Below are 24,043 nucleotides of genomic sequence, written 5' to 3'. Positions count from 1 at the left end.
CCAAAACTGTATAATAATATTGTCATATACAGTGGAATCTTCACAATATGACCTAGATAACATTATGTGATAACAGAATTGTTCGTCGACCTAGAATGTTGCGAACATTCTACCCGATGTTTGACTAGGATTTTCTTATTATGACCTAGATAGATTTAGATAATATTGGTAACCCATTCTCTAAGGCGAAGGAAAGCAAATGGTCCTATTTGATATGACCTACCAGTTCAGTTACCGATGTTGATGAATTGGTTGATGAATTTCATTTTATTTTATTTTATTAAGACACGGGATTTCCTAGTTTAGGGGTCAGGATTCCAGAGAGTTGATAACTGTACTGAGTTGTTTAAATAAATAAATAAATAAATATTATATTATATTGGCACCGATTCTAAGCACAACCTAATTTTAGAGTATTCGCACCCTCTTCTTACTATTGTAATATAAAAAGGACAGAAGCAGTTTGACATTTCTAAATTTAATTTTTAGATGGTAAAACCCGTGATTTTAGCACGCACTCGCGAACCTACTGTTTAAATTTGTATTGTGCACTAAAATTTAGAGTCTTTAAATGTGAAAGTCATGTTCCGTTCCTTTTTTAGCAATAGTAAAAAGAAAGGGATGCAGATACTCTAAATTTAGTTTAGACAGAGACTAGAGAATCGGGGCCATCATTCGTTTATTAGTAATCAACAGCGATACAGACAGTATAATTTTACATAATATTAGACTGAAAAGGCCAAATAGGATTACAAATTTGTTTAACAGATTACTTAAATAGTTATTAATTATAAATTTATAACAGTACGTTTGAAGAGACCAAATAATTTAAGCAAGCTTTACAATATAATAATATGAATTTCCAATGGACAGAGCTTTAATATTTGATATTTGTGTCTTATTCTTCTTTTTCCTACTATTTACTTAGTACACACCCTTATTCGATATTTCTATTTCTATTTTTATTTTCGTTCCGAGGTTCCATGGAAGAGAACATTGCTTACCGATATGATTGCATATTGTACGCTGTTTTGTTGCAGTTAAATTAATTTCAAGAGTCAGTAAAAATATTTATGGATAAGATATGTTTCGTAGTTGCAAACTTATCTATGGTAATCTTAATGGGTAACTGAAATTTGGTAACCTCTACATTTGGATTTGATGATTGCTTCCCCACAGATTTTTTATTGAAAGTCTAAAAATCTACCTATACTAACTGAATGTTACCTAAGTTATAGACTTAACCTTTAGTTAGTAGATATATTGGTAGATTTTTGTAGTGGTAACTAATGTTAAGTCTATAACATATAGTTAGCACTGCAGTGGATTAATTTTATCTGATGTCGCTAAATATCACATAACAAAGAAAAAACCATCATTCGCAAACTTGGTACAAGACTGAGGTTTTTAGAGGCAAACATACTAACTAACTAAGCGTAAACATTTCGACTCCGATCTAATATTTGACCACTTAAGGATACCGTCCTAAATAAATTTGCAAATATAACAATACAATTATTATTAAGACTTAAACGTGAAAATGAAAAAGTCGTAATAAAAAAAAACACGACTACCATGCCAAAAAACTGCCTACTATCCTACATCAATGGAAAAAACAAAATTAAAATTAAAAAGATTCACATTTGAAAATGGCACCAAAAAGGCACAAAAAAATTGTAGCCAGTCTCACTCAAGAATTCTAACGATATACACAAGTAGGTACGTCAAGTTTGTTCAGGCATTTAGAAGTTATGGTGGAATAAAGAAATCACATAGGTACATGTGCAAAAAATGAACCCCGAAAACATTACACTCCTTTTTTGGACAGTAATGTAAAAAAAAGGGCCGAATTGAGAGCCACCTCCTTTTTGGAAGTCGGTTAAAAAGAGGGTGTAATTTTTTATAAATCGTGCAATGGTATCATAGTCGTGAATTGATTTAGTAAACACATTCAAATCAGTTATCCAATCTGTGGCTGACATATTCGCAAGTCGACTCGTGATTATTCACTTTGCGGGCAAGGCCGTTTTGGTCCGCTCCTATAAATTATACATTTCTGTCTTGAAACTGTACCTACGCATAAAGTGGCAACGGCCATTTGACATATAAATGGTATCTTTATTGCAGCTAAAGAGACACAACTAGGCGATATTGCTTTACCGAACAACTAAGCGAAACTAAATAACTGTATATAAACTTTTTATAATAAAGAGCTTGGTAAAGAGTAGTGAATATAATTCCTACAGCTGAATATCTCTGATCAAACGAGAAATATAACAAAGTAACACAACTGAATGACACGTTAGCTAATAAACAAACAACTAAGTAACTTATGAAACCAGATAAATAAAATATAAATAAATCTTTATTGCATACATCTCGCGATAAACTAAGTATATAATGTAGTGGCACCTGAATTATGCCGGGATACAAATACAATGAACAATTAATTACAGAAAGAATAAATGTAAAACTCGTTGCATATAGTATAAAAAGTATAGAGACCGAAATATAGATACATTTATGACTATTATCCATTTAAGTACTATCCCAGATTTTTTCACAAAGCCGACTTTTTCATACAATTCACTAACACTATAAAGGTGTATCGGCGTAAAAAACACCTTATCACTATTATCAGTGCAAAGAGAGAACTCGAAGGAAAAACATAATTCAGCAACAGACCAGTCTTAAAGGATTATTATCACAGACGCATTAGCTATACAAACAGAAGCTAAATCAATATTTTTGTAAGCAAAGAACGATAAGAAAAACGTATTTCAGTCAACAGGTTCAGTTATAGAGGTAGGTATTAATTATTAAAAATTTCAAGAGATTTACTTTGTGAAGATTTAAATAAATATCACTAATTATGCGGAATCGGAGAGTTTATAGTGATAAACAGAAAAAAACAAATTTAAACACAACAAAGGTAAATGATGAACAGAAATCATCACTAAAACAGTTATTAAAATTAAAAGATTTACACACTTCATTTATGGTGAAGCAATGATCTCTATCAAAAAATATTAGGTATACCAAAATGAACCGTCCAATTCCGCTTTCACAGGGATTACCAAAAGTGGTTAACCTAATGAGAAAATCATCAATCAAACAGCTAAAAAGGATACATATACAACAAACGTCTAGACAACGCATTTGCAGACAGGATGTGTGTCAATCAATCCAACTTGTGGATACATATAGACAAACAATCTTTATTGAAATATATACGGGTTTAAATTACAACTTCCTTTCAATACTCTGTAATATGACTAAATAAAAGTGTACGTAATACAAGTGATTGAATAATTGTGACATTTAACTTTAAAAAATCACGAGCTTCATGATTGGGTAATGGGTTCGAGGAACGTGTAATCTCGAAAATCGTAAAAGTTCCTTTATGTTGATCGCATATTCTGGATAAACACTACACGCCGCAAGTACCGTACGTGCCAAACGCCAAGCATTTTTCACTTTAGATAAAGCAAATTGTACGTCGAATTTTTAGGGCTAAAATGCGGAGGACCTACTGAGAAGCTCAACTTGTGCTAAAGCCAAAATTCATGTGATGTCGGTCACGTACGCCAGTCTTAGGAGCGCAAAATATTTTGTGATTTGTGTGCCATCACATTTCAAGTTGCGACGCTGATAGAATCGCAGTACGAATAGTGCGCGCGACATCAGCGTAGGAAGAATTCAGGTCTAAAGAATAACGGATGACTTCATAAATGTACAAATAAATTCTGATATTCAAGACTATTTAATTTTTTTCTACCGAAACATTTTCTCTTGATTCGGGAATTGCGTCAAAGTAAACGTGGGATCGATGATAAAAGTGCCGAAGCTCCCGAGACGAAATCTCTAGATAGACCAAGGCCCAAGCACAATCTGCAAAAACTTGCAACGCTTTGTCTATACAAAATGTACGAGAAAGTTTTGTCACACTGATTGTGCTTGAGGTGAAGCAGCAGCAGAAGCATGATTTGGTGCATGCGAATTTCGAATCGCAGGAGTACTGCTGACGTAGATGACGAATGACAAATTCGTTGCGTTTGGTGCATACGGTTTTTGCGGAGTATACGATTCGCTTCGTAATGTGCGATCAGAACTGGACAGCCACGTGTTACGCAAAGAAGAAGCAACGACCGAAAGTGTAATTTGTAAATAAATACATAAAGATAAACAACATAAATACAACCAATAACCATTTGTTACGGCGACATACCCAGAACCAGGTTATTCGACGACGACAAATGAGCTAAATATAACTGTCTCGTTAATACGCGAAAACTGTGATAGGATTAACGAAAAAGATGTATCTGATCGCGCGGCAATTTAAGAGGAATGCAAAGTAGATACTACATGCTATCGTTAAGCTAATGCCAACAGAAAAAATATGTTCTACACTTTAAATAAATTGATATTTGATAATATTACGATCAGTAAGAATGACAACTGAGATATTCTGTACTATTCAAAACATGTTTTTTAAAATGCAAATTGAAAATTCTCTGTCTGGCCTAATTGCAGCCAAGCGCTAGTCTATAAATAAATAAAAATGAGTTTTATTGGATTTGATGATCTACCAAACCTAACCTAAGGATCTAAGAAACCTAATAACTAAGACATATGATGCGACTTAAGAAGAACTACGATTGCGTGATCTTTGATTATGTAATATTAATGAGCATACAGAATAATATTAAAATAGATAATAAAGATTTACGCAAACGTTAATTTAAATACAACACGTCATCTTATCAACATAGTCCGATAGAAACGTACGAGTGACACTATAATCTAACGTTTGAAACATAACGTTCTAACGTTTGACATAAAATAACCACCTGTTTTGCAAGTTTTTATTATTAGCTCGGTATCCGTGCGGAAAACACAAGCTCTCATCATTCCGTTAGATCGCGTGTAGTAAATGCCACGCCCCCAAACCCGCTTAGAGTAGCATGATATTGACAGAGAACAGACAGGCTAAAATAAATTGCTGTGACTGTTACTCTTGTCAGCTTCCAGTCAGTCTAGCTGCCGGAGAATTTATAAACGTTTTCTTCTTTCGTTCTTTCAAAAGTTGCACCATCAGCATTGCTGTATATTGATCCTCCCTCATAACGGTGGTTACGCACTCATCCGATCCGAGTCCGTGAAAATACGTTCCTTTTTGTTTTGTATGGTAGCTTATGACATAAGTCGTAGATAATCGCTGGTATTCTCTTAGTACATAATAATTCAATGGTATTCTCGGGGATGGCGGATAGAACTCGGATGACGGAAGTGCAGGGCGTAATTGCCGTAACTCATAACAAAAATGTAAAGCTTAGTGTAGTGTAGAAAGCCTATTGCATGAAGGGCATGTCAAGGTCAAACATGTTTGCAATCTACAAAACACTTCCTTGCCTTAGGATGAAGTGTTTCGTGGATTGCAATGATCTTGACATGCCCTTTAGCAATCCACAAAACACCTTTATTAACTCCGTTACACCTAGTTAACTAATAACCGCTTTCGCACGGGTAGTTATTACAATTTTCGTAGGGATCTCCTTTTTTTAAATAAAATATATCCTACGTCACTCAAGAATAATGTAGCTTTTTACTGGTGAAAGAATTTTTAATATCTGTCCAGTACAAACTAACTAACCAACTTTACCTCTTTAAAATATTAGTATCTATAGATCAGTATAGGTAGATGAACGTTGTATTTTTAAATTCCTTTAGATATTTATCGGTGAATAGAGAAAAAAACTGGCAGTCATTTATTCGCGCAGCCGCGCGCGCCGCGTGCACGCCACACCCTCCGCGAGCGCGCAATGTCCTTCAGGCCCAAGGCCGCCTACACACTGTTTACATACCGGTATTAGGGTTGCCCCGTGTACAGAATTTTTGTTTATTTCTCTGGGTTTACCATCCATTTACTATATTTTTGGAGGTACGGAAGGTATTAAAATACATGTGTCACTTGTAATGTTTATTTTGCGACTGTTTTAAATAGCTTACCATAATTATTTTATATCGAATATGGTTGTGTGAGTGACAGGCTTTCTTGTGCGTGATATATTATGTAGGTAGTAGATGCGAACGGTGTAAGTATATTATAAGTAGGTAGCTGGTCTTATTTATTAAATAAATTACTTATTTATTAAACACTTCCATACTAATATTATAAATGAGAAAGTGTGTCTGCTAGCCTTTCACGGCCCATCCGTTCAACCGATTTTGACAAAATTTGGTAGGCTTGCATCCCGGGGAAGGACAAAGGCTACTTTTTATACCGGGAAATCAAAGAGTTCCCACGGGATTTTGAAAAACCTAATTCCACGCTGGCGAAGCCACGGGCATCAGCTAGTGTATAATAATCAAACACCGTAAGCAAAGAGCTTTCGGTGTTTGATTATTTTACATGGGTTTAGCCTTTGACAATGAATATTAAAGGATTTCAAGAATCTGAATATTATTATGTCACAATCTTAGGCTTCATTACAAAGTAGCCGATGATTTTTTTTTTAAAAGCCAACCTTTTTTTAGTCTGTCTGCTGTGTGCTAACGCATTTTTCTAAATTTGACGATGACAACCCTATACAATTTGCTAGATTCTATATCTTCACGAAACCAGTTTTGAGAAATAAATAATTGATACTTGAAACCAATTAAAAATGAGTTGCGTAGATCTAAAACATGCGTACAAAAACTAAGTTTTATCCGTCTAAGATCTCAACTTCGCAACAATTTACAGTTACTCAATCTCTATTATATAAAAATGAATCGCTGAATATTGTGTTGCTGATCGCAAATCTCGAGAACAGCTGCACCGATTTCGCTAATTCTTTTTTCATAATATTACGTACGGGGATGGTTCTTACGAAGAGAAAAATTTTAAAAATTCCTGGAAAAGAATCGACTGTTAGGCGGTACGAAGTTCGCCGGGGCAGCTAGTTTATTATAAAAATAACAAGGTAGGTATAGTCCGCGATAGGTCGAGATGGCGATAGGGTGGGAACGCCCCGCACACCCGCACAGCCCCCGCGCTAACCCAGTGCAGGCGATCGCAGGTGACGTGCCATCTCGACCTGTCGCGTAGCTACTATAGTATGTTGGCAGAAGAAATTAATAAGTGTCCTCAATTATTTTCCGGATTTAACTTTATCATTGCCCCTTACCAACAGAATATTCATTAAAGTAGGTATAATGAGAGTAGTATTTCTATTCCACTCTTAATAAAATAGCATAGTTTTCCTGTTTAAATTCCGCATTATAATTGAGAGTACGGCTTTTGTATTCAATAAATTGAATGTTATCTTCAATGTTATAAGCGGTACCGGTCCAAACAATTTTAAGTGAACGCAAATCTATATTCCGATTCTTGGCAATTGTTCCAACAGTGTTTCGATAACGGAATACATAGACGCAAAAACCAATATATAAACAGAGTTGTAGTCTATGTTTATACATATACACTTCGGAGTGACACTGATTTTTATTTATTTATTTTATTTATTTATTTATTTATTTATTTCACAACTTAAAACTATCCTTACAGGCTAACCTAATGCGATAGCTAAGTAAACTTAAATTATTTATATCTACTTATTACCTATTACATACTTTTTACTATTTACAACTAACTGACTAAAACTTACATAACCCTACTTTATTTAAAAACTTAACAAAAATGTTGTGGCCCTTATGAACTCGCCCAGTGAGCAGCTGAACAGGTCGATGTGTTCAGCGACCGAGTTGAGCGTGCAAGTCGCGCGCGTGAGCGGCGCCCGCTGCAGCAGGCAAGTGCGAGCGCGCGGTTGCGCCAGCAGTGGAGGCCTGCGTCTGCGTGACCCACTGTCGTTCGGCACACAAAAGCGTAACTCCTGCAGAACAGCAGGGTTATGCACCTTCCCTCTTAGCACCTTAAATATGTATGCAGCCAGGGATACCTCTCTTCTTAATTCCAGTCTACTGTATCCCACCATGCCCATGACAAACAGAGTGGGATACAGCAACGGGTATCCCGGATACACTCCGTACAACTTTAGGTACATAAACCTTAAAAATTTATTTTGAATGCGTTCCAGCATCACTTTGTACTTAGCTTCACCCTTGATGAACCCACTAATTCGATATTTCTAGAATAAACCGATGAACTCGAAGTTATTAGAATGATTCACACACGTAATCTTAGTGGAACACAATATTACGTAAATATAATTATTATAGAACGATATCACAATAGTGCCTATCGATTGCTATCTTGAAATTAAAGAAGCGTGACGATGAAGAAAACATGTTTAATATCAAGTAAGTTATGCTTTAAAGACAAGACAAGGAAAATATTTTTAACACAAAGAACACAAATTAGGTACTAATTTTGATATAATTTAAAGAACCATAAAAACTTGCAACATTTTAAATTCCGAAGTCATGAACTAAAACTGATTTATTTAAGACATATTAAAAACTTAGTAAAACGAGATCTGCATATTCATGCAAATAATCTTTTCCTACAATAGAAATCAGCTTTCAGACATTTCATAGTAGCAAATACATTCAACCTTGATGGCGGATAAGAACGGAGCTCTATTAAGTGGCTCTCAACGCACGCTACCGATAATGGCTTTGATCTGGATGAACATACATTATAAATCATACGATTGAAACATCATAATATAAAAACTACTTTGAAAATAGAATTGAGTAAAGTTAAATTTTCAAACATACACATAACCAAGATACGGTCAAGCGAACAAAATTTTTCACAGTTTTGGAACCAAACAAATCAGCGCTACCTCTTAGATACTAATGAACGACCCGTTTGAAATCCAGACGTCACTGAGGTTGCATTGGTGCTAAAGCACCACTGAGTTGGTGCCATTTTTAACCGACTTCCAAAAAAATGTGGTGGTTCTCAATTCAGCCCGTTTCTTTTTTTTTTTTAATGTATGTACATCGATTTTTTCGAGGTTTCTGGACCGAATTGCAAAAGCATAATAAACGAAACTAGAAATCAAAACGTGAAGCTCGCTCGACTTCAACATACATACACGTGTAGAAATAAAAATTATTTATTACTTTGTAATGATTTGGAAGTCGTTTTTTTTAATATCCCCGTCCATACGAAGTAATATATAAGCCAATGATTCTGATACTTACACAAAAATCTATTCAAAAAATAATATTCTTAAACTTCAAATGATACCAAAGTGATTAAAAACATAACATGAACGATATAAATCACGTTTTAACCAAGTTAAAAAAAATGGAAAAACAAAATGAGACCAAACAATGGTACAATTAGACATATTTTTGAATACGAGCAATAAATAAGATTGATGTTAATTGCCAACCCCGTAATTTTTTATACCTAGTAATAAAATAAGCTGATTTCTAACTCCGTGATAATATATATTAAAACATAGTCCAACAGTTTAGTTTAAATGTATTACAATTTAGTCCAATGGTCTTGGTACAGTTAGCTGCGAATGTTATTGAAAATAAAGTAGATCCTCTATAATTTGGAACGGAATTTTTAAAATTCAAAATATCTACGCCAGGTAGCACTTAGAACTTTATAGGCTGAAATAGAAAGAGACGAAAAACAAACTTGATGTTACATTAAAAGCACAAGTGATAACAAGGGTTAAATTTTTATCTCTAGATTTAATCTTTGAAAAGAGATAACCTAGATCCTACATGATTTGGAACGTTATTTTAAAAAATGTAGTTACGCCAGCTGCCAGCACCACCTAGAAATTTGTAGAGCAAAAATAGAAAGAGACAACAAAAATTAACGTGATATTAATTTTGAAAAAAACAAATGATGACAAGTAAAGGTTAGTTTCTGTCTAGACTAAGCTTTGAAAAAAGAGCTAAATCAAATAAATTAGTTCACCAATTCGAGTGAGCGGATAGATGACTGTACAACGAGCAGTTGAATTGTGTGCCACGTGATCCGACTCGGATTACTGGGTACCGTGGAGCGTAGACAATGAGCACGTGGGCGAAGCGCTAAGGCTCTAATTAGTGCGGGCACAACCTCGACGCGACCTCTTGGCATAAGCAATCAAGAACTAATTGAATAAAGTAGACTGACTTTACCAAATTGCAAATATGACATGCTCTGTGGTTTTAAGTACTTAAACATAAACGTGTTTGCACTTAAGAAGTTAAGGTTCATAGTTTTGGTTGTTAAGTGTACGTGCAATAAAGTTAGGCGCCGTCCTATTGTCATCGCTCGTGCGATGAAATACAATATGAACGTAAACTGTGGCTCTTTCCGTTTCCACATTCAATCGGGATAACTGTCATTTAGCATTCATCATCATCATCAGCCTGTGGACGTCCACTGTTGGATATAGGCCTTCCCTAAAGAGCGCCACCACACGCGGGCCTCAGCCTTCGTCATCCAGCCACTTCCCGCCAGCCTCTTTATATCGTCGGTCCATGATCCATCGTGCTGGAGGGCGTCCCACACTACGCTTGCTTAAACGCGGTCTCCACTCAAGGACTTTCCAGCTCCTTAACATTAATTACATCAAAATTTGGGAACTGAAATAAATGGTTAGGGATGCCTTGATACCCCAAAAACCCTGTGATTAAATCTGATGAGGATTGTACTAGACTAGCTGAATAAATAAATACATTGCCGACGATATACTCTCTCTTGCGGATAAGATCGATGATACTATTTTGGGCAGGCCGAATACACAAACCGGATTCCTTCGAAAATAACTCTTGTTTTACCCTCGCACTGTAAAGTGCTGTAAATCTTTCGCGGACGCAAGTCGATTGTGAATAAGTTTAGAGTTTCAGTTAGGTAGGCATTAGGTACAAATATACAAGGGTCGCTTAATTTATAACATATTTGTGTATTTTTTATTTTAAATAATTAATCGTTATGATTACTGCTCGTTGGCCATAATTTTTTTTTAATGGTTCTGAAAAAAATATTTTACTTCGTCTAGACATACCTGAATCATAACAGACTAGAAAAGATATTCTCAACTTTAGAAGCAGCAAAACACACACATTACACACATTTTCAAAACAAAAGTAACCTGACAAACTTATTTTGAATGATCAAAAAACTGATACTAAATATGTGGTGCTGATTTAAATAATAATCATAATAAGCCAAAAAAGATTACAAATATAAGATGTACTCTAAAACTAATTATAATATAAGAAATATAAACCGTGAAAGAAATAAACTTAAATAATTATATAATCAGTAGTGTAGGTTTTTCAACGAGTAATATCATGAGTGACAGTTGAATAAGTTGCTTGAAGAGGTACAGTAGCAACACAAGGTCTCACTATAATTTCCATAAACATAAAAGTGGTAGCGATAGATGTACGTAGTTGCGACACCACGTGGTGACATGAATTCCGGTCGAGTATGAAATATTAGAAAATATGTAAGTTGACAGAATAAAATTAATATCTAATTAGTGTATAAATAATGAGTGGGTATTAAATATTAGAAATTAATTCAGCGCAAAAAGAGTATTTTACGATAAACAATTACGATTTGAGAATAGAAAAGAACAATTGTAAGCATCGTCTCTATAACTGATCTGAATTTTACAAGACCGTGTCTTCGACGATAATATAAATATATATCAGATAGTATAAATTACGTACTAACTGACATGAATTACCTTAGATACGGCATTCGTCCCTGAGTGCGATATTTTCAGAAAATAAAATACACCCAAATATGTGAGGTAATCTTAAAAATATGTACCATGTTCGGGGTATCTAAGCTCAAGCCTCAAACCTTGACTGCGATTGGATAAGAGAAAAGCTCCGTCAGACAGAACCAAACATCTAAAATCTACGTATTATATGTAGTTTAAATGAGGGTACCTTTTATTGTTAACGAGACATTTCGATACAACTGTGAGCCATACGTAAAATTTTCCACTAACCACTGTTCCGCACAATACATAAGAAAGGACAATTTCCGTATCAATCTAATAGTCGGGTGCGGTAAACAGTGCCGACCTGATAACCCGGGAGACGGGCTTGTTTACCGCGCCTAGTTTGATTGATAATGTGATTAACTGCGATGCGACGGGAGAGGTTATCGTTATCATTAAAGTGCATAATGTGCACAATTTAAATAGAATTTATGCACTTTCTAAAGCTTCATTAGTACCCACTACCCTTATTATAAATGCGAAAGTGTGTTTGTTTGTAATAGATTGCCGAGGAGATTCTTGAATATTAAGGTAGGATTCTATCTTCAGAAAGAATAACGATGAATTTCTCATAGTTTTATTAGTCACTGTTACCACTTTTAATGCTGGTATAGCAATGCTCCGATCTCTCGAACCTTGATTTATATTGCTAAAATAGTTCCTATAAAGAGTTCTCATGGGATTTTTAAAAACCTAATTCCACGCGGACGAAGTCGTGGGCGTCAGCTAGTTATCAGTAATAATGAACTGTTGTCGACAGTGCAGATGGGATGGGCTAGTTATAAAATTGTTTCTACTGTTGAGTGTTGATTGACCTTGAGTAAAATTGCGCAATGCAGTCGCAAACCCCAATCAGCAACCCAAACACTGATTTAAATTTTGATGAGCGTCTTGAAATACTGCTACCCCAAGATGATTACAATTTGAATTTGCAACTGTGATGAGCAATTAACCCTCTGCAGTGTGATTCTCTAAGGTAAAATAATATTTACATCGGTCGCACATCGGATGTTTCCTTAGATGTAGCACATTTGTTATTCTATTAATCGCGTTCGACTCACCTTTGCGACACTAGCGCTTCACCCGCGAGTGTGATCGATGTAGGAAACGGGTTTTTGACATTTATGTATGGAATTTGCTATTCTAATTGCTCGCCTTCGACTACATCGTACGCCCTCGCCTTCGATTCTATGTGTCAAACGGAAAAGCGTCTCCGGTGTAGCTTTTCTCTACGATGCACCATCGATGCACGAGTTAAATTTCGTTGTAAACATAGAAAAACTTTAAAAGAAAGGTGAAAATGTGAGTTTTATTTTGTTATTTTCTATAGTAAGTATAATTAAATGATAAAAAAATATCTGAGTTAACTATTTATCGTTTTTCACTTCAGATGGCTGCTCGCTTAGCTCAAGTACATTTTTCTTATTAGAAGAAGCTAAACAAGAGGAATACAAAATAAAAAGGCGTGCAAAAGGTTGTCAAATACGTGGTCTTCGTCTGCTCTCGACAGACGCATTATGTAAGAATATTTAGTATCACGGAGGAACTTGTGGCAATGTTAGAAAGGGATTTGCTCCCCTACATCAAGAGCTAGTCGTGCAGTGGTGTATGTATTATTTGGAGTTTAAAACGAAGATTTAGATGCCTTCTAGTTCATAGCGATTATGACCCAGGGATGGTGGCCAGAAGATTCATTATACTTAGCATGTTGCATGCACGTTTTACACAACATACTACAACATTACCAGCGTTGTCATTTTCAAATGACATAATCCGAGAAGAACATAGGATAATGAGCATGCTGCAAAGGAATCCTCGTCAAAGCAGAGCAGAGGGCTTAGAAGAAGGACAAAGGTGCCGAGAACTCCTTGCTAATCGCTCGTAGCGTGCAAGACAGATGCAATAATTAATAAAAGATAATTCTCAATTTCAAAGCCTTTATTTATTCCTTATCTTAATCTTAACTATTTACATATATTTTAATGTTATGTACATTTTATATATTATACCGTGTGTGTGTTAGTGTTTTTCAATAGTTAATTATAATATATTTTATTGCATTTCTCGTTCATTTGTTTTTAATATTTGTGTGGAAAAGATAATAAAAGTGCAATATAAACTTAGTTTACATTTTTTTACCATAGAAAAACAGACGGGTTTTGTTATAGACTTTTGGTAGAAAAAAATGAAATAATTCCCACAGGATTTAAAAGCTTCTCAACTGCTAGAGGCTCAGGAATTTTAGTGTCTTCCACTGCTTGAGAAGAATTCATGATCATCGTGATCAACCCATAGCCGGCTCACTGCAGAGCACGGGTCTCCTCTCGGAGTGATAAGGGTTTTGGCTATAATCTACCACGCTGGCTATGTGCAAATTGGTAGACTCGCACACCTTTGAGAATATTATGGAGAACTCTCAGGCATGCAGGTTTTCTCACGATCTTCTTCTTCATCGTTAAAGCAAGTGATATTGGATAAAAAGCACAAAACTCCGAAAAGTTAGAAGTGCGTGCCCGGGATGGAATCCCCGACCTATAGCCTAGTGGTTAGGACGTCCACCTTCTAATCGGAGGTCGGGGGTTCAATTCCGGGCACGCACCTCTAACTTTTCGGAGTTATGTGCTTTTTAAGTAATAAAATATTACTTGCTTTAACGGTGAAGGAAAACATCGTGATGAAACCTGCATGCCTGAGAGTTCCCCATAATGTTGTCAAAGGTGTGTGAAGTGTACCAATCCGCACATGGTCAGCGTGGTAGACTATGGTCAAAACCCTTCTCACTCTGAGAGGAGACCCGTACGTACTCTGTGGTGAGCCGGCGATGGGTTGATCATGATGATGATGATGATGATGAATCTCCCTTGTGAGTTCTTCGCCTGCAACAGCCACAGTTGACATATTATGAAAAAGTTGAAATAATTAACTAGTCAAAAAAAATCCGTAGGTATATTTTATACTAGCTTATGCTTGCGACTTCGGCTGCGTGGACTACACAAATTTCAAACCAATATTTCACCCCCTTAGGGGTTGAGTTTTCAAAAATCCGTTCTTAGTGGATGTCTACGTCATAATAGCTATCTGCATGCCAAATTTCAGGCCGATCCGTTCAGTAGTTTGAGCTATGCTTTGATAGATCAGTCAGTCACCTTTTTCTTTTATACATAGGTATAAAAGCTAGTATAGACTAGCTGATGCCCGCGACTTCGTCCGCGTGGATTTACGTTTTTCAAAATCCCACGGGAACTTTTTGATTTTCCGGGATAAAAAGCCTATGTCACTCTCCAAGTCTTTATCTATACCCATGCAAAAAATCACGTCAATCCGTTGCACCGTTGCGACGTGATTGAAGGACAAACCAACAAACTAACAAACCAATAAACAAACACACTTTCGCATTTATATAATGGTACGGATATAATATATAATAATATTATACACACCGCAGGCTCGAAATAACTCTCCAAGTGTGGTAAACTTTCATCATTTATATATCATTCTGAAATAAGAAAAAAAATAGTACTTTATATTATTATTTTAAATAATTTTTCATATTAATTACGTACCCATACTAGCCATACCTAATACCTACTTAAACTTTAAATGCGAAAGTGAGTCTGCTAGCTTTTCACGGTTCAAAAATTAAACCAATTTCGATGAAATTTGGTGCAGAATTAGCTTACATCCCAAGGACGGACATAAGCTAGATACTTTTTATCCCAGAAAATCAAAGAGTTCCCACAGGATTCTTAAAGGGCCATCTATTTAACCCATTTATGCATTTATTTGTAATTTGGTACAGAGGTAGCTTGCATCCCGGAAATTGACATAGACAACTTCTTATCTCAGAAAAGCAGAGTTCCAACAGGATTTAAATATTCATTTATAGAGATAACATAGATAACAGACAATTCAAAATCTTCCTATCCTTTTGCAAAACTTTCTCCAACCATAAGAGAAACAATTATTAGGTTATTTAGATCTGCTACTGCTATATTTTCATCCATACCACTGCCTGTTCTTTCTTCTAGCAATAACCATGCTACTGCATTTTCTCTTTGCATCATCTTTTTTATCTTTCCAATACTGTATTGTATGACAACATTTAACACTAGGTAGATACTAACATTTATACTCTGCTTAGAAAGTAGATTGTGTCTTTGAAAATAATATTTACATACCTTTTGCTATTGTTGCCAAGTTTTGATGCAGCCATTTGTATTCATCCAATATTGTCCAACTTCTTGGTGATGCTTGGTGACTACGGTCTCTAGCAAGGGCAGTGCGAGCGTGCCCAGTTGCTAACCATGGTTTTTACTCCATAAATTTGAACAATTTTTCAAGTTGAGCAGTGGATGGGGCAATATTGCGAGGCACTGAAATTTATAATTAAATCGTTGGTCAGCACCGAAAGAACAGTTTGATAGGAAGTCTGACACAAGTTTAAAACCACTGATATCGGAGTAAATTAAGTTTAATTAAATACTCACTTGCATTTTAAAACAAAACACTATAAAACGACGTACAAAGACGAAGTTCACGCACTATTTGTTGAGTTGTTGTGACGACCTATGAAGTCACCATGGCAGTAAAGGAATTATAAGTGCTCCACTAACCACTTGATTTAATTACGTGCAGTTTGTTTTAAGACTAGAGTTTTTTGTCGAGTAATCGTTTTTCAAGGGTGTAGGTGATCAGTAATTTACCAATACCATTTTTAATTTTGTGCTGACTGACATCTTGCACGGCGGGAAGCAACTTTTTTTTTAATGATGCAAAACAAAGGCAAAGGTCTCCTTGCCTATGTCCAAGATTTTTTTATATAATGATAATTTCTCATAGTATTTTGCATTTATTGCTTTAACTTTGTATAAAAATAGCAAATGTAATCATAAATGAATTTTAAACCCACTATAAATGCCATATTTCGTAATCGTAACTTTTTATCGGTATGAAAATAAAAATAGGATGACATCACTGGCTCATCCGAGATAACATCGTAGAGCCCGTCTCAACCATAAGATCGCCGACGAGCTTAAAGCCACTACAGAATCACAAATTTACAACCGTTGCTGGCCTGGTCGATCTGTACGATGTTACCTCGCAGACCACATCGATGTTGGCAACGTTGAACCGTTCTTTAGAGAATCACATAGCTGATCAATAGACTTATTTTTATAGAGGCGATATTATATACTTCAGCATAATGGCTTTGTCACTTAAATCCCTTAACAAAAGCACCCTTCACCAAGAAGATCCCACTATTCAGTGATCCTGAAAGAGATCAAAAAAATAACTGTATTAACTTACAAGAGACAATTTTACTAATAATAATAATAATAATAATAATAATAAATAATTTTGAGACGGAGAAAAAGCGCAAATATCTCGATCTGGCTCACGAGGTTTCCGACATGTGGCATGTGGAGTCCACTGAAATCATCCCAATCGTCATATCTGCAAATGGGTTGATCCCAGTCAGCCTCGCTCACCATCTGAGGCGACTGGGGTTCCGTGGCAGTTCGCTCGCAGCCAGGATGCAAAAAGCGGTCTTGCTGGACTCGGCTAGGATAGTCCGCCGATTTCTTCACCTGTCGCCCTGACCCCCGGCCGTTTGGTCTCCCCTGCCGGGGTGTAATCCTCCGCCCGGTACAAATATGTATGTATGTAATGTTTATGTAGGTTTATTTATTGTTATGTATGTAAGTATATTATAAACTTTTTGGCTTTTATATGTATCTATTTTGTACACGGGCGTGAGAGCAAATAATATATGATAATAATAATAATTCGTCATATCTGCGAATGGGTTGATCCCAGTCAGCCTCGCTCAACATCTGAGGCGACTGGGTTTCCGTGGCAGTTCGCTCGCAGCCAGGATGCAAAAAGCGGTCTTGCTGGACTCGGCTAGGATAGTCCGCCGATTTCTTCACCTGTCGCCCTGACCCCCGGCCGTTTGGTCTCCCCTGCCGGGGTGTAATCCTCCGCCCGGTACAAATATGTATGTATGTAATGTTTATGTAGGTTTATTTATTTTTATGTATGTAAGTATATTATAACTCTTTTGGCTTTTATATTGTGACGTTGTAAATTTTGAACTACTAATTAGCGTTTCGCTTTTAATTAAAATCTATTTTGTTCAAAGTATGTTGGTGCCACCTAGCATCAAGGTGCAGAACTACGCGTGGGTCGATGTTCAGAGTTCATTCGAGCCACAATAGATGGCGTTTGCTTCGTTGTCAATTGTCGTAAAAATAAAACAAAATAATTAAATAAAACCATAATATCATTTGTTTATTGTTAAGTCATTAACAAAACGGTTCTTATAATATATCCTTAGGTTCCGCAAATATTCAAAAATGAATTGGCTTTATGATCAAACTAACTGAGAGCGGCACACTCGGGTTGCGTCTGGCAACACCGATTGCTGAGATTTAGAATTTTCCTGGAGTCAACATGTGAAGACGAATTTTTTTCGTTCCAGGAAAATCTCACTTCTTTTCGCCCATGGCTTCGCCTGGAAAAATACAATAGTCATAAATTTTAGTCATCCTAACGTATTTTCAATGTTTCATCAGTTATGGTGAGTGAAAAATCAAGTAATGTGGATTCGACAAAATGGCGGTTTGGTTAGAGAAAATCCTAATCTCATGATTTCTTTCAGTTCCAGTTATTTTAACTTCCCAAATAAATGAGGATAATGGGTTGTGGGTGGACTTCTGAAAACCATTGGTGGCCAGGAGTTCAATAGGTGAGTTGTGTTTGATCGGGAAAATTCCACGTGTCGAAATTTTCACACAGCACAAATTATAATCTTGTTTTTCTTTGTTACAGGGTTTACGTTTACGTTTACGTTTTACGTTTAGCTTCAGTTTTCCGTTTAGTTTTCCGTTTGCGTTTTCGGTTTTCGTATTTATTTCTTTTGCACATTCACGTTGACAACTTAATTGCTATGGATAAGACTTGGTGAAAATCTTTGTAATGAAACATTTCGGTTGTGAAGAATCAAATAAGTTGAGTTTTGGATCTTGGCCGATGCCGTCCAGCTACCTTGCAGTCTTCGCACCTACAAGTAAGCAAATGTTTGTATCCTGCAACAGTTTAGTGAACCTTCTTAGTGTATGTGTACAGTAAGAACCCTGTCTTTACTACTGAGCTTTTATTTTGAAACAATTTTATGAATTTTACTGTGTCATTGTCTATACCATGCCAATGGCATCTTAAATTTAAAACATAGATTTTATGTACTATCTACCTAAGGCATTCTAATGTATCTAAATTAAGTCTTGGCATTAAGCTAGAATAACTAAGCATTATTAGCCATCACTATGTATTAAGCGACCCCGGTAAAAGTTACATTAAAAACAATTTTGCCTAACATCTAGCAAATTTCATTTATAACACCTCATATACATTACAAGGGAGTCGACGGCTAGCTTCTATTCTTTACTAGGTAGATAGATCAAGTAAAGTAAATTATTATTTTCCTCTAATCTTTGTAAGGTGGTAGATTATTCCGTATCCGGGTATATTTCTATTCCGCCCAATTTACCACCCTTACAAATGGCGCCCGAACGTTTTTTTGTATAGTTATTTCGGTATATTTTGAGAAATTTTGGGAATTTTATGAAATGTACTCCGCTGATTGTACAATTTTCTAAGTAGTGACACATTGCAAAGAGCACTAAGCTGTTTTTTATGGTTAACTAACTAAATAATAACTAATAGTTAGAAATTTTGTTTGATAGTTTAAGTAATTTTCTGAGTATAGTCCAACAGTGGTTGTTTCTTATTTAATTAACACATTATAAATGGTGTTTATGCCGTTCAATTATGTTATTTGACTTACCTTGGAGGTGTATAGGTGAATGTTTGCCTTCAGTTTAGTAATAAACATTGCTTAACTGAGTTGTTGTTGGGTATTGCTTTCAATAGTAAGTACAACTTATGTTTGAAAATTCCGGTAACTTAGTATAATTAAAGTTTTGAAACGCTATGTGCTGTTAACTAGTTACACACATACATTTATAAATACTAAGAGTTACAACTTGTGAAACTAAATATATAAACTATATTCAGAGATTACATTAAGTTCAAGTATGAAGTTATGAACAATTTTTTTTCAGTGACTTGATACTTCATTATTTTGTTGAAATTTTGTTCAGAGCTGTGTTAAGGTTATGATAAAAGCCACTTCACACACAAAACATGTTAAGTTTAATTGAATGCTGGTAGTTTAAAGTGACATTTAGAAACAGATTTTGTTGTATTTTAGGTTATGTGTTAAAAGTGTAAAGTAACAGTCATCAAACCATTGCACAATCTCTTTGTTTTTTTTTGAAAGATAATATGCTAGTCAGAGTTCATTGCAACTTTGTTGCCTGTTTACTTTTGTAATTGTAAAGGTTGTAACACACTGTGTACTCATAAAGGTGATACTGCACCTTACAATCATTTATTCAATTTTGGGAAGTTTTATTTTGTTATATTTTGTTTACTATAGTAATAATATGTGCTTGTATTATTAACAATATTTTGGAATAGGAACATAATTGATAAAATAGTTAGGATAGACTTAAGAATATTGTTTTTGTTGTGTATTTTGCTTGTGTATATTTAATAGTTTAAATAACTTCTTTTGTGTTTGTGTTTAACCAATTTGTATAAGGCTAAACATAGACAGTTACACAAGCTCGATATTTTGTTAAATGTGTTTTGACTTAACACAATGGAACAGACTTTTGCCCAGTTTCATTCACTTTTGAAGGACGAATTGTGTTATGAAGTATCCATTCGTTCCGAAACTCCAGCACCTACAGTGCTAGGTTTAAAGAAACAGTTAAAACAATTAATTCAGGAAATTCCTTCTGAATCAATTTTAGAGACAGATTTCTCTTCTGAAAGTGAGTTAGGGGTTATTACTAAAAAACTTCAAGACTTAGAAGATTTATTAAAAAAGTGTTCTGACACTAAAGATAGACATGCCCTCTGTAGGTCTAAAGCTTTAGCTTCACATTTGTACTTTAGAATTTTGAGAATACAGTGTTCCGAACTCAGCTTAATAAGTAGGAAGAGTGAATTACATACAAAGTTGCAGAGTTTGATTTCCAGATTAGATGCTGACAATGAGTCGTCTCACGACGAATCACTGGATTCCGAGAGTACCGCCGTTGACTGCACTGGTGATAAAAATGTTGCCAAGTGGAAGTTACATTTCAACGGACAGGGTGATCCGCGCAGTTTCATCGAACGCGTTGAGGAATATAAAAGATCTTATGGCGTTTCAGATGGAAAATTATTTGTTTCTGCATTTCATCTTTTTACAGGCCGAGCATTGTTATGGTACAGAGGCAACAAATGTCAAGTTTCGTCTTGGTCAGAATTGAAAACTTTATTTTTAGAGGAATTTGATGCAGTAGATTATGACTACAGGTTGCTAGGTGAAATTCGAGCAAGAACACAAGGCTCTGAAGAACCTGTGTCTATCTATTTCGCTATAATGTTTTGCATGTTTTCAAGGTTGTCAACACCACTTTCCGAAGAACAAAAGTTACAAATTTTATTACATAATATTCGCCCTTTTTACTCAGAACAATTAGCTCTTGTTGACATTAAGTCTGTCGCAATGTTGAAGGAAAAGTGTCGCAAACTAGAGGCTGCGAGGCAGCGTTCCGCCTTATTTTCTGAGCCTACTAACAGTAAGGCAACTTTAAGTTCAGAGTTTGCTTACAAACAAGTGACAAAACAGATAAACACACTTTCAGTCACACCTGCACCTAAGGTTGATACAAGTAAAGGCACTGATTTTACGAAAACAAATAAACAACTATGTTACAAGTGCGGCAAGGGTAACCATTCCTTTAAATTTTGCAGGACAGTTCCGAAATTTATTAGATGTTTTTCGTGTGGACGTCAGAACTTTACAGTAAAGACATGTCCAAGTTGTAGTAAAAAGGCGATTAGTAAACCCGCTCCGGACAAAAATTCAAAAAACTAATTAGTAAGAACTGTGCAGAGACACAAGTAAAGAACTTGGTCATTAACAACAAAACATCCCTTTTACCTGACACAGTTCTGTATTCAGTGGATAAACGAGACTTTAGGCCACATTTAAAGGTTTTTGTTGACGGTTTTGAGATTACAGGTTTACTAGATTCCGGTGCTTGCGCGTCAATTTTGGGTAACCAGGCGCACAAGGTTTTTTTGAGATTCGGTTATAAACTGCATAGCAGTATTGATACCACATTTTCAGTGGCAAATGGAGACAAACTTGATTGCATGGGTTATATGTTTATTCCGATTACTTATAATTCCGTAACTCACATAATAAAATTTTTTGTAGTACCCTCTATAATAGCGGATGTTATTTTTGGCTGTGACTTTTGGAAAACATTTCAGTTAGCCCCTGGCATTTTTGATAATTTAGAATTAATTAAGGCACCTTCTCAATTTTACAATATTTGTGCGATTGATAATAAACAAATTCATACCATCACTTCTTTTGAAAACTTATCATCTCAACAGAAAGAATTAGCCCAGTCTGTAGTAAATAAATTTTTAGATATTTCTTCAGAGAAAATCGGATTGGGTAGAACAAAATTAATTGAACATGTTATTGACACCGGTGATGCCTTGCCAATAAAAATAAAACAATATCCACTTTCTCCCGAAAAGAAGGAAGCTTTAAGTAAAGAGTTAGATAGGATGCTGGAAATGGACGTAGTTACTCCGAGTGAAAGCCCTTGGAATAACCCAGCAATTTTAGTGAAAAAGGCAAATGGAGACTGGAGATTTTGCCTAGATTGCAGGAAATTAAATTCAGTGACAAAGGGGGATTCATACTCAATACCGTACATTCCACAAATTCTAGATAGCTTGAAAGAGGCAAGGTTTTTATCATCGATTGATTTAAGTTCAAGTTTCTGGCAAATTCCGTTAGCTAACGACTCTCAGGAAAAAACCAGTTTTACAGTTCCTGGTAGAGGGTTATTCAAATTTAAAGTCATGCCGTTTGGCCTATGCGGTGCACCAGCACGACAGCAGAGGTTAATGGACCAGTTATTTAATCAAAATTTTTGTAGTGATATTGAAAATGGAATAGTATTTTGTTATATAGATGATATTGTTATTTGTTCTGCTGATTTTGAAACCCATTTAATTTTATTAAACAGAGTTCTGGATAAACTAAAAATGGCTCAACTATCCATAAATTTTGATAAATGTAATTTTTTTAGAAACACTTTGAAATATTTAGGGTATATAGTGGATGAATTTGGTTTACGCACAGATCCTGGAAAAGTTGCCGCAGTTTTGAACTTTCCGACCCCAAAAACTGCACAGGAGGTAAAGATTTTCCTAGGCACTTGTTCTTGGTACAGGCGCTTTATTAGGAATTTTTCAACCATCGCTGCACCACTCAATAGACTAACGAGTAAAGGAAAGAACGCACCTAAATTTGAGTGGAGCGAACAGGCAGAGGTAGCATTTAATACATTGAAGAATGCGTTGGTAACCGCACCTGTTCTTGCGGTACCGAATTTTGAAAAACCATTCAAAATACATTGTGATGCTTCTGCATATGGTGTTGGCGGTATGCTAACGCAAGAAACCGATGGTTGCGATCATCCCATTGCGTATGTCAGTAGGAGCCTAAATAAAAACGAAAGGAATTACAGCGCGACGGAACGCGAGGCTCTAGCTGTGATTTTTGCAGTGGAGAAATTTCAGGCTTATTTTGGTTCCAAGCCAGTCACAATTATCACAGACCATGCATCCCTAAAGTGGTTCTTAAATTTAGAAAATCCCTCAGGACGACTCGCCAGATGGGGTTGTAGATTATCACAGTATAATTTTGTTATCGAACATAGGAAGGGTTGTGATAATGTAGTTCCGGATACCTTGTCGAGACTCATACACGTAGATGTAGTTGGTGATCGTGATGATAACTCTAGTCAACAAGTTTTGGTAGATGACTGGTATGACAAAACATTTAATGGCTGTAAAATCAATCCAGCAAATTTTCCGAATTTTAGTATTTTGAACGATAAACTATATCGTTACAGTAAATGTAAATACCAGCTTCTCAGTGAGTTCGACTGGAAAGAGGTAGTCCACAAGAACGACATCCTTAGAATTATGCAACAAAACCATGCAGATGCAACTGCAGGTCATTTTGGTGTGTTCAAAACTCATCGCAGATTATCCCTCAGATATTTTTGGCGTGGTATGTATAAGGACGTGGTTGAGTACGTTAAGAATTGTGATACTTGCTCTGCGTATAAACACACGACATCAGCCACTCCAGGTCTGCTAGGGAAGCCTAAAGTCTGCGAGAGACCTTTTCA

The 24,043-nt window shown here is 35.7% G+C and overlaps 1 protein-coding gene and 1 long non-coding RNA gene across 9 annotated transcripts in view; both read right to left on the bottom strand.

Annotated features, from left to right (window-relative positions):
* Positions 1-24,043, bottom strand: part of sky (GTPase-activating protein skywalker) — a 130,527-nt gene that overhangs the window by 61,817 nt on the left and 44,667 nt on the right. The window lies entirely within an intron of this gene.
* LOC138403007 (uncharacterized) lies at positions 13,622-16,842 on the bottom strand. Its single transcript, XR_011237314.1, has 4 exons — positions 16,190-16,842; positions 15,881-16,075; positions 15,143-15,198; positions 13,622-14,578 (listed from the first exon to the last, which is right to left on the bottom strand). It is a non-coding gene; the product is annotated as an uncharacterized lncRNA (long non-coding RNA).

This window comes from Maniola hyperantus, chromosome 1 (genome assembly GCF_902806685.2).
Source record: "Maniola hyperantus chromosome 1, iAphHyp1.2, whole genome shotgun sequence".
In the NCBI taxonomy this organism is placed as follows: Eukaryota; Metazoa; Arthropoda; class Insecta; order Lepidoptera; family Nymphalidae; genus Maniola; species Maniola hyperantus.
This window is presented reverse-complemented; position numbering and strand designations above follow the sequence as displayed.